This window comes from Eublepharis macularius, chromosome 2 (genome assembly GCF_028583425.1).
Source record: "Eublepharis macularius isolate TG4126 chromosome 2, MPM_Emac_v1.0, whole genome shotgun sequence".
NCBI lineage: Eukaryota > Metazoa > Chordata > Lepidosauria > Squamata > Eublepharidae > Eublepharis > Eublepharis macularius.
In genome coordinates, this window is record NC_072791.1 from 13,414,910 (window position 1) to 13,427,318 (window position 12,409).

The following is a 12,409-nucleotide window of genomic DNA, read 5'->3' on the forward strand; positions in this document are numbered from 1 at the left end:
TGAGAAAGGCAAGAGGGTGGCACCACTTATCTACACATGTACAAAAGCTTAGCCGCAAACCCTTCCAAAACAAAACACAAAAAGGCTTTTATGCAAGATCTTATGGCTTATGTTAGAATCACAACCTGTGATTTGAAGGCCACTGTCCTGTTGCTTGATATGGCTCCCCAACCTAAACGTGTGCATTTTATACATGAAAAATACAAAGGGAGCACAAGAGGGCCAGTTTGGTGCAGTGGTTAAGAGTGCGGGACTCTAATCTGGAGAACCGGGTTTGATTCCCCACTCCTCCACTTGAAGCCAGCTGGAGGGCCTTGGGTCAGTCACAGCTCTCTCAGAGCTCTCTCAGCCCCACCCACCTCACAGGGTGTTTTGTTGTGGGGATAATAATAACATACTTTGTAAAGTGCTCTGAGTGGGTGCTAAGCCATCCTGAAGGGCGGTATATAAATCAAATGTTATTATGTTATTAAGATTAGCCTCATTTGGTGTAAAGGAAAGCCAGATCATATGGTCCGAAAGCATCTGTGCAAATCGAGAACTTTCGAAATGATGCTGGAAAATTTTTTGTTTATTTATTTTTTTGCTTACTTCATTTATGTACCATCTTTCTCCCCATTGTGGCTTATATTGTGCTCCTCTCCTCTATTTTATCCTCACAACAACCCTGTGAGGGAGGTTAGGCTGAGAGTGTATGACTGGCCAATGGTCACCTGGCAAGCTTTCAGGGCTGAGAAGGATTCGAACCTGGGTCTCCCAGATCCTAGTCCAGCACTCTAACCACTATACCACACTGGAGGGCATATGCCTACCCTTTTTTTTATTTCTCAAGAATATCATATTGTGTATTTTACAATTTGATTATTCTCCTGGAGGTTTTTAGTAACTGCACACTTAATATCTTTCTCAAGTTGACTGTGCGCTGATTAAAGATTTAACGGCTGATTAAATATCTGGCCTGAACCTGTTTAAACAATTATATTTAAATCAATTTGCGTCACTTTTGAGATGGGCACTGAATGGCGTAAAATAATGTCGTTTAATTAACACACATTTCCTTGGGTATCATTGGCTGCGTGATCTTCAAACTCCCATGCCCGTTAAAACAATATGTTGAATGCATTTCTTTCCCTGAACACCTGAAGCTGCTTTATGTTGGGCCAGGTCTTTTGGTCTATCAGGATCAGTACTGGCTGCTCAGGGGGACTGTAGCTCTCCAAAGTCTCAAGCAGAGGTCTTTCACATCACCAAAGCATTTTTCACAGGATAGTTTAGGCGAGTGGCCATGTTGGTCTTCAGTCGAACAACAGGATTTGGGTCCAGTGACACCTTGGAGACCAACAAGATTTTCAAGGTATAAGCTTTCGAGAGTCAGAGCTCCCGTCTTTAGACCTGAAGAAGGGAGCTCTGACTCTCGAAAGCTTACACTCTGAAAATCTGGTTGGTTTCTAAGGGTCACTTTAAACATTACTTCCTTCACTTGTTCTCCATGCATCCAACTGTCAAGATGTTGGCATCTGCCATCAGGGCCAAGGATGGGGGGTGGTGCCACTGGGTTGCTCTGTCAAGGTTGTGCTGCTGGGAGCCTGGATGATCAGCCTTGAGCCTGAATGTCCACCCCCATAAAGGGGGAGGAAAACTAGTTATATCTGAAGTATACACATAACTGCTTTTCTTATGTACCTTATTCATAGAATCATAGAGTTGGAAGGGGCCATACAGACCATCTAGTCCAACCCCCTGCCCAGTGCAGGGTCAGCCTAAAGCATCTCTGACAAATATTAATCCAGCCTCCTCTTGAAAACTGCCAGTGAAGGGGAGCTCACCACCTCCCTAGGACATGAGTAATCATGTCCCCCCTCAACCTCCTCTTCTCCAAACTAAACATTTCCAAGGCCCTCAGCCTTTCCTCGTAGGGCTCAGTCTCCAGACCCCTGATCATCCTCGTCGCTCTCCTCTGCACCCTCTCGATTTTGTCCACATCCTTTTCGAAGTGAGGCCTTTAGAACTGCACACAATACTCCAGGTGTGGCCTGACCAAGGCTGTATAGAGAGGGGCTATGACCTCCTGCGATTTCGACACTATGTCCCCTTTGATACAACCCAGGATTGAATTGGCCTTTTTTGCCACTGCATCACACTGACTGCTCATATTTAGTTTACAGTCCACTCTTACCCCAAGATCTCTCTTCCTAACAAAGCCTTCATTAGATCATGATACTAGGATTTGACATTAAAGCTTCAAAAAACCAAATAGTGGAGTCTTGTGTAAATTTCCTTGGCAAGATCTTTACACCGATCCAGGTTTGTGCTGACACAGAGCAGCATTGCAGAATGGTTTGCGTTAAAAAAAGAGAGAGCCTAAATGGGCTCAGGAAGCTGCTGCTGGGAGAGGGAGAACCCCTGTCTTTCTCCCAAGCTTTTTTCCTAGCGCAAAAAACAGGGATGGGGGGAGAGAGTTTCCCGTTTTGTCTGCTCTATGTAGAAGTTACATCAGCGCTTATTTCTCGTGGCCTCTTCTTACATGCCCAGGGTAAGGACAATCACAGCCTTGGGGTCAGGTAGCCATTTCCCCCAGGCCAGTTTGGCTAGGGGTCCTGATGGAGTTTTGCCATCTTCTGGGCATGGAGTAAGGGTCCCTGTGTGTGGGGGGGGGGGTGTGGATTTGGGAATTTCCTGCATTTTGCAGGGGGTTGGACTAGATGACCCTAGAGGTCCCTTCCAACCCCTATGATTCTAAGTATTTTGTGCACATGAAATGGAAAAACTATCCCCCTTTCACTGCTTTTGCATGGTGGGGGGGAAGCTTGGGAGAAAAGTAGGAGCTCTCCTTCCCTCGGCATCAGCTTTCTGAGCTCATTTGGGCTCTCCTTTTTTTTTATGCAAGACACTTCCCAAAGCTTTTGTGTATTTGCACACGCCTGGGTTGGCTCCATGGAGAACTTGTGAAGGAACGTTTAGAGTGACCCACAGGAGCCATCAGACTCAAATCCTGTTTTTCGCAGGAGATGTTGGGAAGTGAACCTAGGACATCCTGCTTGCCAAGCAGATGCTCAGCCACTGAGCCTCAGCCGGAGCTCCTCCCTCTTTCTCAATCACAATTCTCGCAATGGTTTCCAACAACTAAAACATGAATACAGGAAACAATGACAAATCAGACTAAAACAACAGCCACAAACATCTGAAATACAATTCGCAGCACTGCTATCATAACCTCCCCCCCACCAACCTCAACAAAAGGCAGCATTTCCCAGCTGCAAAATGAAAAAGAGCACAGCCACGTCAATACAGAATTAAAACACACACACACACACATCAAAACTAACACAAGTAATTCATAAATTAAAAGGTGCAAGCGCCGAGTCATTACTGACCCATGGGGGGACTTTGCATCATGACGTTTTCTTGGCAGACCTTTTACAGGGTGGTTTGCCATTGCCTTCCGCAGTCATCCACACTTTACCCCCAGGGAACTGGGTATTCATTTTACCGACCTCGGAAGGATGGAAGGCTGAGTCAACCTTGAGCCGGCTAACTAAACCCGGCTTCCGCCACGATCGAACTCAGGTCATGAGCAGAGCTTGGGCTGCAGTGCTGCCGCTTACCACTCTGCACCACGGGGCTCTTAATTCATAAATGCCCAAGTGAAACTGGAAAAAAAGTTAACCTGGTACTGAAAAATTAGCATATTTCCCTCCAGGCAAACAGTGAAGGCGGGCATTCCTTACTCAAAGTGTCATTACTGAAAAGTCCCTGTTTTTCATAGCCGCACACCTGAACATAGGTATGTGTGGAGAAGGGTTCAGATAGTATATATAATTCCTAAACAGGCTTCTCTGGGACTAGGTGGTCTAGATAGGGATGCCAACCTCCAAGTGGGGCCTGGTGATCTCCTGAAATTACAACTGATCTCCAGACTACAGAGGTCAGTTCCCCTGGGGAAAAAAATAGTTTTAGGTGGGTAGCCATGCCGGTCTGCAGCAGAACAGCAGGATTTGAGTCTAGTGGCACCTTAGAGACCAACAAGATTTTTATGGTAAAAGCTTTAAAGAGTCAAAGCTCCCTTCTCCAGATACCTGATATCTGAAGAAGGGTGCTCTGAGTCTCGAAAGCTTATACCTTGAAAATCTTGTTGGTCTCTAAGGTGCCACTAGACTCAAACTCTGGAGGAAACTGCTGCTTTGGAGGGTGGGCTTTATGGTGTTATACCCAGCTGATGCCCCCCCCCCACCATTCTCAGGCTCTTCTCCCAAAGATCCAGTTATTTCCCAAACTGGAACTGGCCACCCCAGGTTTAGGTGGACCTTCTGCATGTTGCTGAGAGCGCTTTAGTATGTTCCAAGCCACGGCGCTCTGTTCATGCAGGAGTCCTAGCTTTCTCCTCACCTCTGCTACATTTTTGTCCCACTCTTCTGCCAATGAGCTCAGGATAACTTTTATGCTTCTCCATTATTCCATTCTATCCACACAAGAACCCCATGAGGTATGCTAGGCTGAGAGAGAGAGAGACTGGCCCAAGATAACCCAATAAGTTTCTTGGCCAAACAGCAATTTAAATGTAGGTCTTCTCAGTCCTGGTCTAACCACTACACTACACTGCTGCATGCCCTGACAGGATACACCCTAAACCGCCCCCAACATTCCCATACGGCTCCACAGGGCAGTGGAAGGTATGTGGTGGGTGGGAAAGCTGCCTTTGAGGGAAGCTTTCTGCTGTCACTGATCTTATTAAGAAATCCTTAATAAGCTTGAAAGGAACCTGAGGGTTTCTCAGAATATTCTGGAACATACTGTTTTAGCTAGTTGCCTTGCCTGCTGGCCCTCAAAATACTTGAGGCAGTTTAAGGACCAGAAGGAAACAACAGGCCAGTTTCATTTTTTCCCTCCATTTTCCGAGGCTACAACACAAAAGAACGTAAATAGCCTAAAATGAAAAAAATGACCCCAATCTTTCTTAACTAACAGTACTAACCATGAAAATTTGCCCTCTCAGAGGAAAATAAATTCCTGCCAATTAATCAACTGAAGTTTTAGCCAGTTTGGTCTAGTGGTTAAGAGCGGCAGGACTCTAATCTGGAGAGCCAGGTTTGGTTCCCCACTCCAGCTGGGTGACCGTGGATCAGCCGCAGCTCTCCAGAGTTCTCTCAGCCCCACCCACCTTGCAGGGTGATTGTCATGAGGATAATAATAACACACTTTGAAAACAGTTGTCCTGAAGGGCAGTATATAAATCAAATGTTTATTGTTGTTAATCTACAGCTGCAACCTTCCCTGGCACACTTAAAAGTAGGAAAAAGCATGCCTTGCGAAAAGCTGAGAAGATAATTTGTCTTGCCTGTTCTGCAGGTCAACAGGCAACACATCTCTCTCTCTCTTTTTAAAATTAATTTAGGCAACACATCTCTGATGACATTTGCTTGAATGGTGATTTCTCCCTCTCTGAGGTTAACAAGATCACTTCTTTCTTGAGTTTCTTCTATGACCTGGCAAGATCGTGGATCACAATGATCACAAAGTGCTTCAGGCTTTTATATATTTTTTGTACAGACAGGTTCATAAACTTAACGTTTGAGCCGTTGACTTTTAGAGGACGGTTTACGTAATCCTGCTTTTATATGTAGATGGAGGCGGCAGCAGGTTTCCACTCAGTCCAAAGCCATTTGAAGGAGTAGTATTCGCATGAGAAGCAGGAGAATCCATCTTCTGAATTGCCCATTTCCTGCTGTAAAAGCGCAATGGTCTTTGTTGCTGATATTTTGATATTTTCTGTGCTTGGGGATGTCTGACTAACAGCTGTTGTGTGATGCATGCTTACTAGGAACAAAGCCTCATGAAGTTCAAGCGGGTTCAATTTCCTGGTAAAAAAAAAAAAAAGAGTAGGATTGCAACTTCGCAGATCACACTGGGATATAATCTTGTTTCTTTAGAGTTGCATGCAGGAAATTTCTAGGTATTTCATTTCATTTTTTTAAAAAATGAAAGCTGGGAATTGAGAAGAATGAGTAGATTGTGAGAGTATGTTGGGAAGTGCACACAGACTCCCATGTGGCTTTGACGCTGCTGATGTGTATGCGTCTGCATCCATAGCAGTAATGCCAGGAAGCCGTGACCTGGATGGCCCTGGCTATCATCCTGATCTTGTCAAATCTTGGAAGCTAAGCAGGGTTGGCCCTGGTTAGTACTTGGATGGGAGACCTCCAAGGAAGTCCATGGTTGCTGCACAAAGGCAGGCAATGCAAACCACTTCTGTTCATCTCTTGCTTTGAAAACCCTATGGGTCACCCTAAATTGGCTGTGACTTGACCGCACTTTCCACAACCAATATCAGGGAAACAGAGAATCCTGGCCACATAGATGAACTGTAAGATACCATAAGAGTCATTTGTTTTAGTCTGATACTTTGTGTGTTTATTAAAATATCCTATTAAGTTCTGTGGGATTAACACTTGCATAACCCAGGCAAGCCTGATCTTGCCAGATCTCAGAATCTAAGCAGGGTTGACCTTGGTTAGTAATTGGATGGAAGACCTCCAATGAAGACCATGGTTGCAGAAGCAGGCAATGGCAAACCATCTCTGTGTTGGTCTCTTGCCTTGAAAACCCTACCAGGGGGTTGCCATAAGTCAGTTATGACTTGAGGGCACTCTCCACCACCAAGGGGGCAAAGGATTCCAGACTGTCACTGGCTCCCTTCAGATAACATGCAAAACCCTGGTTTAATCAAACTAACTGTGGCTCATGATTGTCTGAAAACAGGCCATTCCACTTACTATGGCTGGTGAGATTTGATCAGACCAGTTTTGGGTGGGTAGCTTGTTGGTCTGCAGTGGAGCAGCAAGATTAAAGTCCAGCAGTACCGTCAAGACCAACGGGATTTCCAGGGTATAAGCTTTTGAGAGTCAAGCCCCCTTCATCAGATACAAGCAGGAATCGAGATCCCCAAACCTTTATTTCCCTTATTTCCTATCCCCAAGCATTTCTTCCTTGCTTTAATCAAGCAGATTACATTTTGCATTGTGACTCCCTTCTTTGCAGCACCCCTCCCACCTCAGGGATCTCCATTCCTACTTGTATCTGACAAAGGGAGCCTGACTTTCAAAAGCTTATACTCTGGAAATCTTAAAGATGCTACTGGACTTGAATCTTGTTGGTCAGACTAGGATCCAAAGCCAGGATCTCTTAACTAGGGTTTCACAGTGTCTGAATGTAAACATCTTTGTTGAATCTATTTACAGAGAGAAAGCAATAGACCTTGCATTTGTTGAAGCAAATCAGGATTTACGGGATTTTCTGTGAGCTGAATCTTGGTTGCACAAACAAACCATGGGTAAAGCAACCCTTGGTTGTGCGTATTAAGCCACCAAAATTTGCATCCAGTCTTTCTTATAAATTGTGTAAATGGAATTAATTTGATCACAACAACCCTCTGAGGTAGGTCAGTCCAGGTTTCTCAAGTGACCTCCAGGAAATTTGGTATCACCACGCCATCCCTGATTTGCTCCCGTTGTCTCTATGAGATGCACCAGATGTTTTGTTCTGGCTGTGACAGCTGTGCATATTCTGTGGCCTTGCTACAGCAGAAGAGCAGCTTGGAAAAGCAGTGGGTTAGACTGAGAAAGAGTCTCTGCAAGAGTCTAGGAAACAAGTCAAGGTATCTGCTTAGTTTCCGCAGAGGCGGGGTCGCCCTACAGCAGCTATGCTGGTGGAGGCTCAGATTATTTTCCTTGCACTTAAAAAGCTAATATGCCAGTGACAGGGTTTCTAGCCTTGCTTGCTCCCCTGACATGCTAGTTTTCTATTTGAAGGGAGCTCTGACTCCTACTTGGGTCTGTAGAAGGGAGCTCTGACTCTTGAAAGCTTATACTCTGAACATCTGGTTGGTTTCTAAGGTGCCAATGGACGTAGATCTTACTGTTCTACTGCAGACTAACACAGCCACCCATCTAAAACTATTTGAAGGACGTTGCACATTCGTCCCTCAGAGTTCCTACCTGCAACCTAGACATGGTTTACCGCCTTAACGGAAACTAGGCCACAGGAAAAAGTGAAAAACTAAACTGGGATGAGAGTGGTCAGAAGTCATTCCAGGCCCCAATTTAGCCGTGCTTGTCTTCAGGAGGAAAGGAAAGTAGCAGTCAGCCTGGCAGAGAAGCAAAAATATTCTTTTCTGAACCAAGCGGCACCGGAGGCAAAGGAATATAATAATTCTTCTTCTTTTTTTCTCCCCTGCCAGAAGAAGGTGAGAAGCCCAAACTTCACACGTCTTCTGGCAAACAGTCAGTATCTAAAGTTCCAAACTGTGACCTGGGCCTGAATCAGCAGCAAGCTCTTAAGATGGGTGAACAAGCCGTTGGGTCTCCATAGCAGGCAAACGGTGCTTTTGGAGGTGGCTAAAGGGTGCTGAGCTGAGGAGCCAGAGAGACTCTTGCAAGGCAGGATAGACTTGAGAAGGGAAGCCGGTGAACGGCCTGGGATGTGATGACGGTGAGAAGCTAAGCAGATCTCAGGCAAAGCCACAATGTGGGATCCATGGAATAAATATAAGCAAGCCAGGGAAGAGATCCAGAGATCTTTTGTGAGTGCCAAGAGGCTGGGCAGAACATGTAGGACATGCGTGGGCAAACTATGTGCTACCCTTAATGAGGCCTGTGCTGCACTGGAGAAGGAGAGGTCAATTCTTTCTCTGTGCACTATTTCATAGATTAAAAATGCACTCCTGGTTGCTTTAAGCCTTGGTAGGGAAAAAGACTGGCCGCTGTACTGTGCCTGCCTTTACTCTTACAACCAAAGCAGCTCAAAGAGGTCCATTTAGGCTGGGAAGATGGTGAAGTGAAGAGTTAAAGCCCTGTTGCCCAGAGCCACGGGCCCGCATGCCCTACAGGTTCATTTTAGGGCCAAGTTGCTCAGTGGAAGGCGTCACATGGCCCTGGGTCAGGACTTGCTAGCTTGGAAGGCTCCCGCCTCCTACTTGAGGCAGAACTGTCCCCTCGCGATCAGATCTGCTCTAAGGTTGCCAACTCCAAGTTAGGAAATCTTGGAGAATCTGATAATGGGAGCGGTTGTGGTGCCGTAGAGTCCATACTCCAAAGCTACCATTTCCCCCCCCCCCCCCAGTGGAACTGATCTCTGCAGTCTGAAGATCCGTCCACAGTTCTGAGAGAACTTCCAGGCCCCACCTGTGGGTTTATTATTTATTTATTTTTGTTTATGTCATTTATCGTTCACCTTTCTCACTGAGACTCAAGACAGATTACATGCTGTCGGTCAGTACAATCAATATCTCAACATTTTAATATACATGTAATGGGTATGGAAGAAAAAGAAAGAAAGAAAGAAAGAAAGAAAGAAAGAAAGAAAGAAAGAAAGAAAGAAAGAAAGAAAGAAAGAAAGAAAGAAAGAAAGAAAGAAAGAAAGAAAGAAAGAAAGAAAGAAAGAAAGAAAGAAAGAAAGAAGTTGAAACAGAGCATAGGCAAATTCCATGACTGATACATTAAACAGCATAGAAACTAATAACAACAACAACATTCGATTTATATACCACCCTTTAGGACAACTTAAGGCCCACTCAGAGCAGTTTACAAAGTATGTCATTATTATCCCCTCAACAAAACACCCTGTGAGGTGGGTGGGGCTGAGAGAGCTTCTAGAAGCTGTGACTGACCCAGGGTCACCCAGCTGGCTTCAAGTGGAGGAGTGGGGAATCAAACCTGGCTCTCCAGATTAGAGTCCCGCGTTCTTAACCACTACACCAAACTACCCATTGAGATCACACTTGTAGCAATAGTAGTGGAATCCGTGGTCCCTCACTGTTTTCAGAAATTGTAGTGAAGTCTTTGGTCCTTCCTTATCCCTTTACTGATGGATTTCTTGAGGCCACTTTCTTACAGTACAGCCCTCCCATCTTAGCAAAAAGCCCTCTTGAACAATTTGGTTTTGCATCTTTCACAAAAGGCTAGGGGAATGGCAGCTTTCCCAACCTTCTCAGGTAGGCCATTCCATAAAATGGTGATCACCACTGAGAATGCCCGTGTATGGGTAGCTGTTGATTTTGCCCATGTGAAGGGTGGTGCCCACCGAAGGCCCTCTTGGCAACCCTAGCTCCAGTCTTTGCAAATCTCTTTTGTGCAAGCCGATTTTGCTGGGTGCAAATGAGGGCCAAGCCACAAGTGATGAATGACACTTGCCTGGCAAGTGAACAGACTCACGTGTATTCTTCCCTGTTCACTTGCCATTCACTTGCGCTCCACTTGATGAAGTGGAGCGCAAGTGAACAGGGAGGAATACACTTGAGTCTATGCACTTGCCAGGTAAGTGTCATTCATCACTTGTAGCTTGGCCCTGAGTCATTCCCCAGCTGATAGGTTTTTGAGGGCTGTCGCAGATCCACTAGCTAAGGAGAACTTTGTTTGCAGCAGAAGGCTTTCACGCTTGCCATGATGTCTGCAAAGATATTGCCTGGAACATTGCAAAGAAGTAGTTTACAATCACCCAAAAGAGTTCTATTCTTGATGTGACTTCTGCAGAATATACAAGGCTCCCATCATACATAAACCTCACTTGCAGCATGTATTAATAGGAAGGCTTTGAGTGGAGATTATATTGTTTGCAGGTCTGAACGTGTCTTTGTCAGTGGCTGAGCTGAAAGAGGGCATAGCACTCTCTGCTTTGAGTGAGGAGGAGGTGGAATGGAGCATCCTTTGGCAAGTCACCCAGCTTAGATCCTGTGACTCTTTTCTTGCTAAATTGGCAACTAAAGATGAAGAATCCCATTAGGAGCCTCAGATATACCACGGTATATACTATTCTATATTTTGACTTTATTCTCTTCAGAAAAGTTAGTGTCATTTTGATTTTCTTCTGTGTTTTGACACAACTTTTTCTCGGTCTGGGCATGGTTGCTTTGAATATTAGCCCTCCTTGAGCTTTGAATGTCCCCGTTGATTCTTGAATTTAATATTCATCACTTCTCTTGTTCAGGCAGGCTGTGCAAAGTTTTAATAGCACTATCTGGGCACACCCTACTTGGATGTGCCTGGAAATGCACAAGGATTTTGGAAAGTGGATGTGGAACTTTCCACGTATACATTTCAGGTAACATGGAAGTGCCACGTCCGTCTGGTTAGGGCCACAAGCATAGAAGGAAATAACTTATGCTATAGTGAGTGGATGGGAAAGAGTTGTGGTTTTGCCCTTGGAAAGAAGGAAATGGGGAAACTTTGAAAATGCTACTGCAAGGTGAAAGAGGGCAGGAAGGGCAGGGGGGAAGGAAGATAGACAGACAGACAGACAGACAGACAGACAGACAGACAGACAGACAGACAGACAGATTTGTCCTCTTTGCAGCCTTCCACTCTGCTATTGTCACCTTCTCCTTGTCTAGTGAATGACCCAGAAAAATGAGACCAAGAAGAGTTATGAGCCTGGGAGAGAGGACAAACAGTGTGTGTAGGGGCGGGGGGAGAAGATGTAGAAAACCGAAGGTCCTGGATTTGTTGGGAATCACTCAGTGATTTGGCTGCAGTCCTTGGCTGCAGCCTTGGGGTCTCCCGAGGTAAGATCTCGGCTAGCAGAGTTGGAGGAGACCCTGGAGAACCCCCCTGCCAGACATAGCAGGTAGTACTGGACTTGCTGGACCGAATGGTCAGAGCAAAGGGTAGGAAGGCTTTTTGGCTCTAGTTTGCTGCCCCCACCCCCGCCAATGCAATTGCTCCCTGGGAAGATGCCGGTGTGCTGGCAAGAGGAAGGAAATGGCAGAGGAAGAGAAAGGCTGTTCTTGTCCAAGCACCACTGACGGTGCTGCCGGGTTTCATCTCTGTGGCTTGAGTGAAGAACACCCTCTTTGCAGGCAGAAGGTCCCAGGTTCAATCCCCAGCAAATCTAGTTTAAAAAGATCAGATAGGAGGTGATGTGAAAGACCTCTGCCTTAGACCCTGGAGAGCGGCTACCAGTCTGAGTAGACAATGCTGACCTTGATTCAGTAGAAGACAGTTTCATATGTACTGACAAATGAGATGGTCTGGCATGCTGCTGTTTGGTGTGACATTCTTGCTGAGTGTTGCCCGCTCCTGATCTGACTTTGCTATAGGATGGGTCATAACTGTTGGGGGGGGGGGTTTAAAAACGCTTAAAATAGAGGTTTGATGGATCACTGGATCAATAGAGAGTCAGCACACGAGTTTAGCTTTTAAAATCATTTATTTCTAAAGGGAAAAGGTTCACAGGAGTTCTAAAAAATAACAAACACCTGGAGTTACAAACAAAGAGCTGGGATAACTGAATGGAGAATCTTCTTCTTCCTCTGTCTTCTTGACCCTAGAAAGAAAGTCACCTGACCTGTTGACCAATAACAGTTTACAAACACACTTCAGTTTTCCGGGCTTGCAGATTATTGGCTCTGCGCCAGGTTCTC

At 45.5% G+C, this 12,409-nt stretch overlaps 1 protein-coding gene across 1 annotated transcript in view; it reads left to right on the forward strand.

Annotated features, from left to right (window-relative positions):
* PRKCH (protein kinase C eta) overlaps nucleotides 1-12,409 on the forward strand; it is a 162,361-nt gene that overhangs the window by 115,404 nt on the left and 34,548 nt on the right. The gene's annotated exons all lie outside the window — the stretch shown is intronic.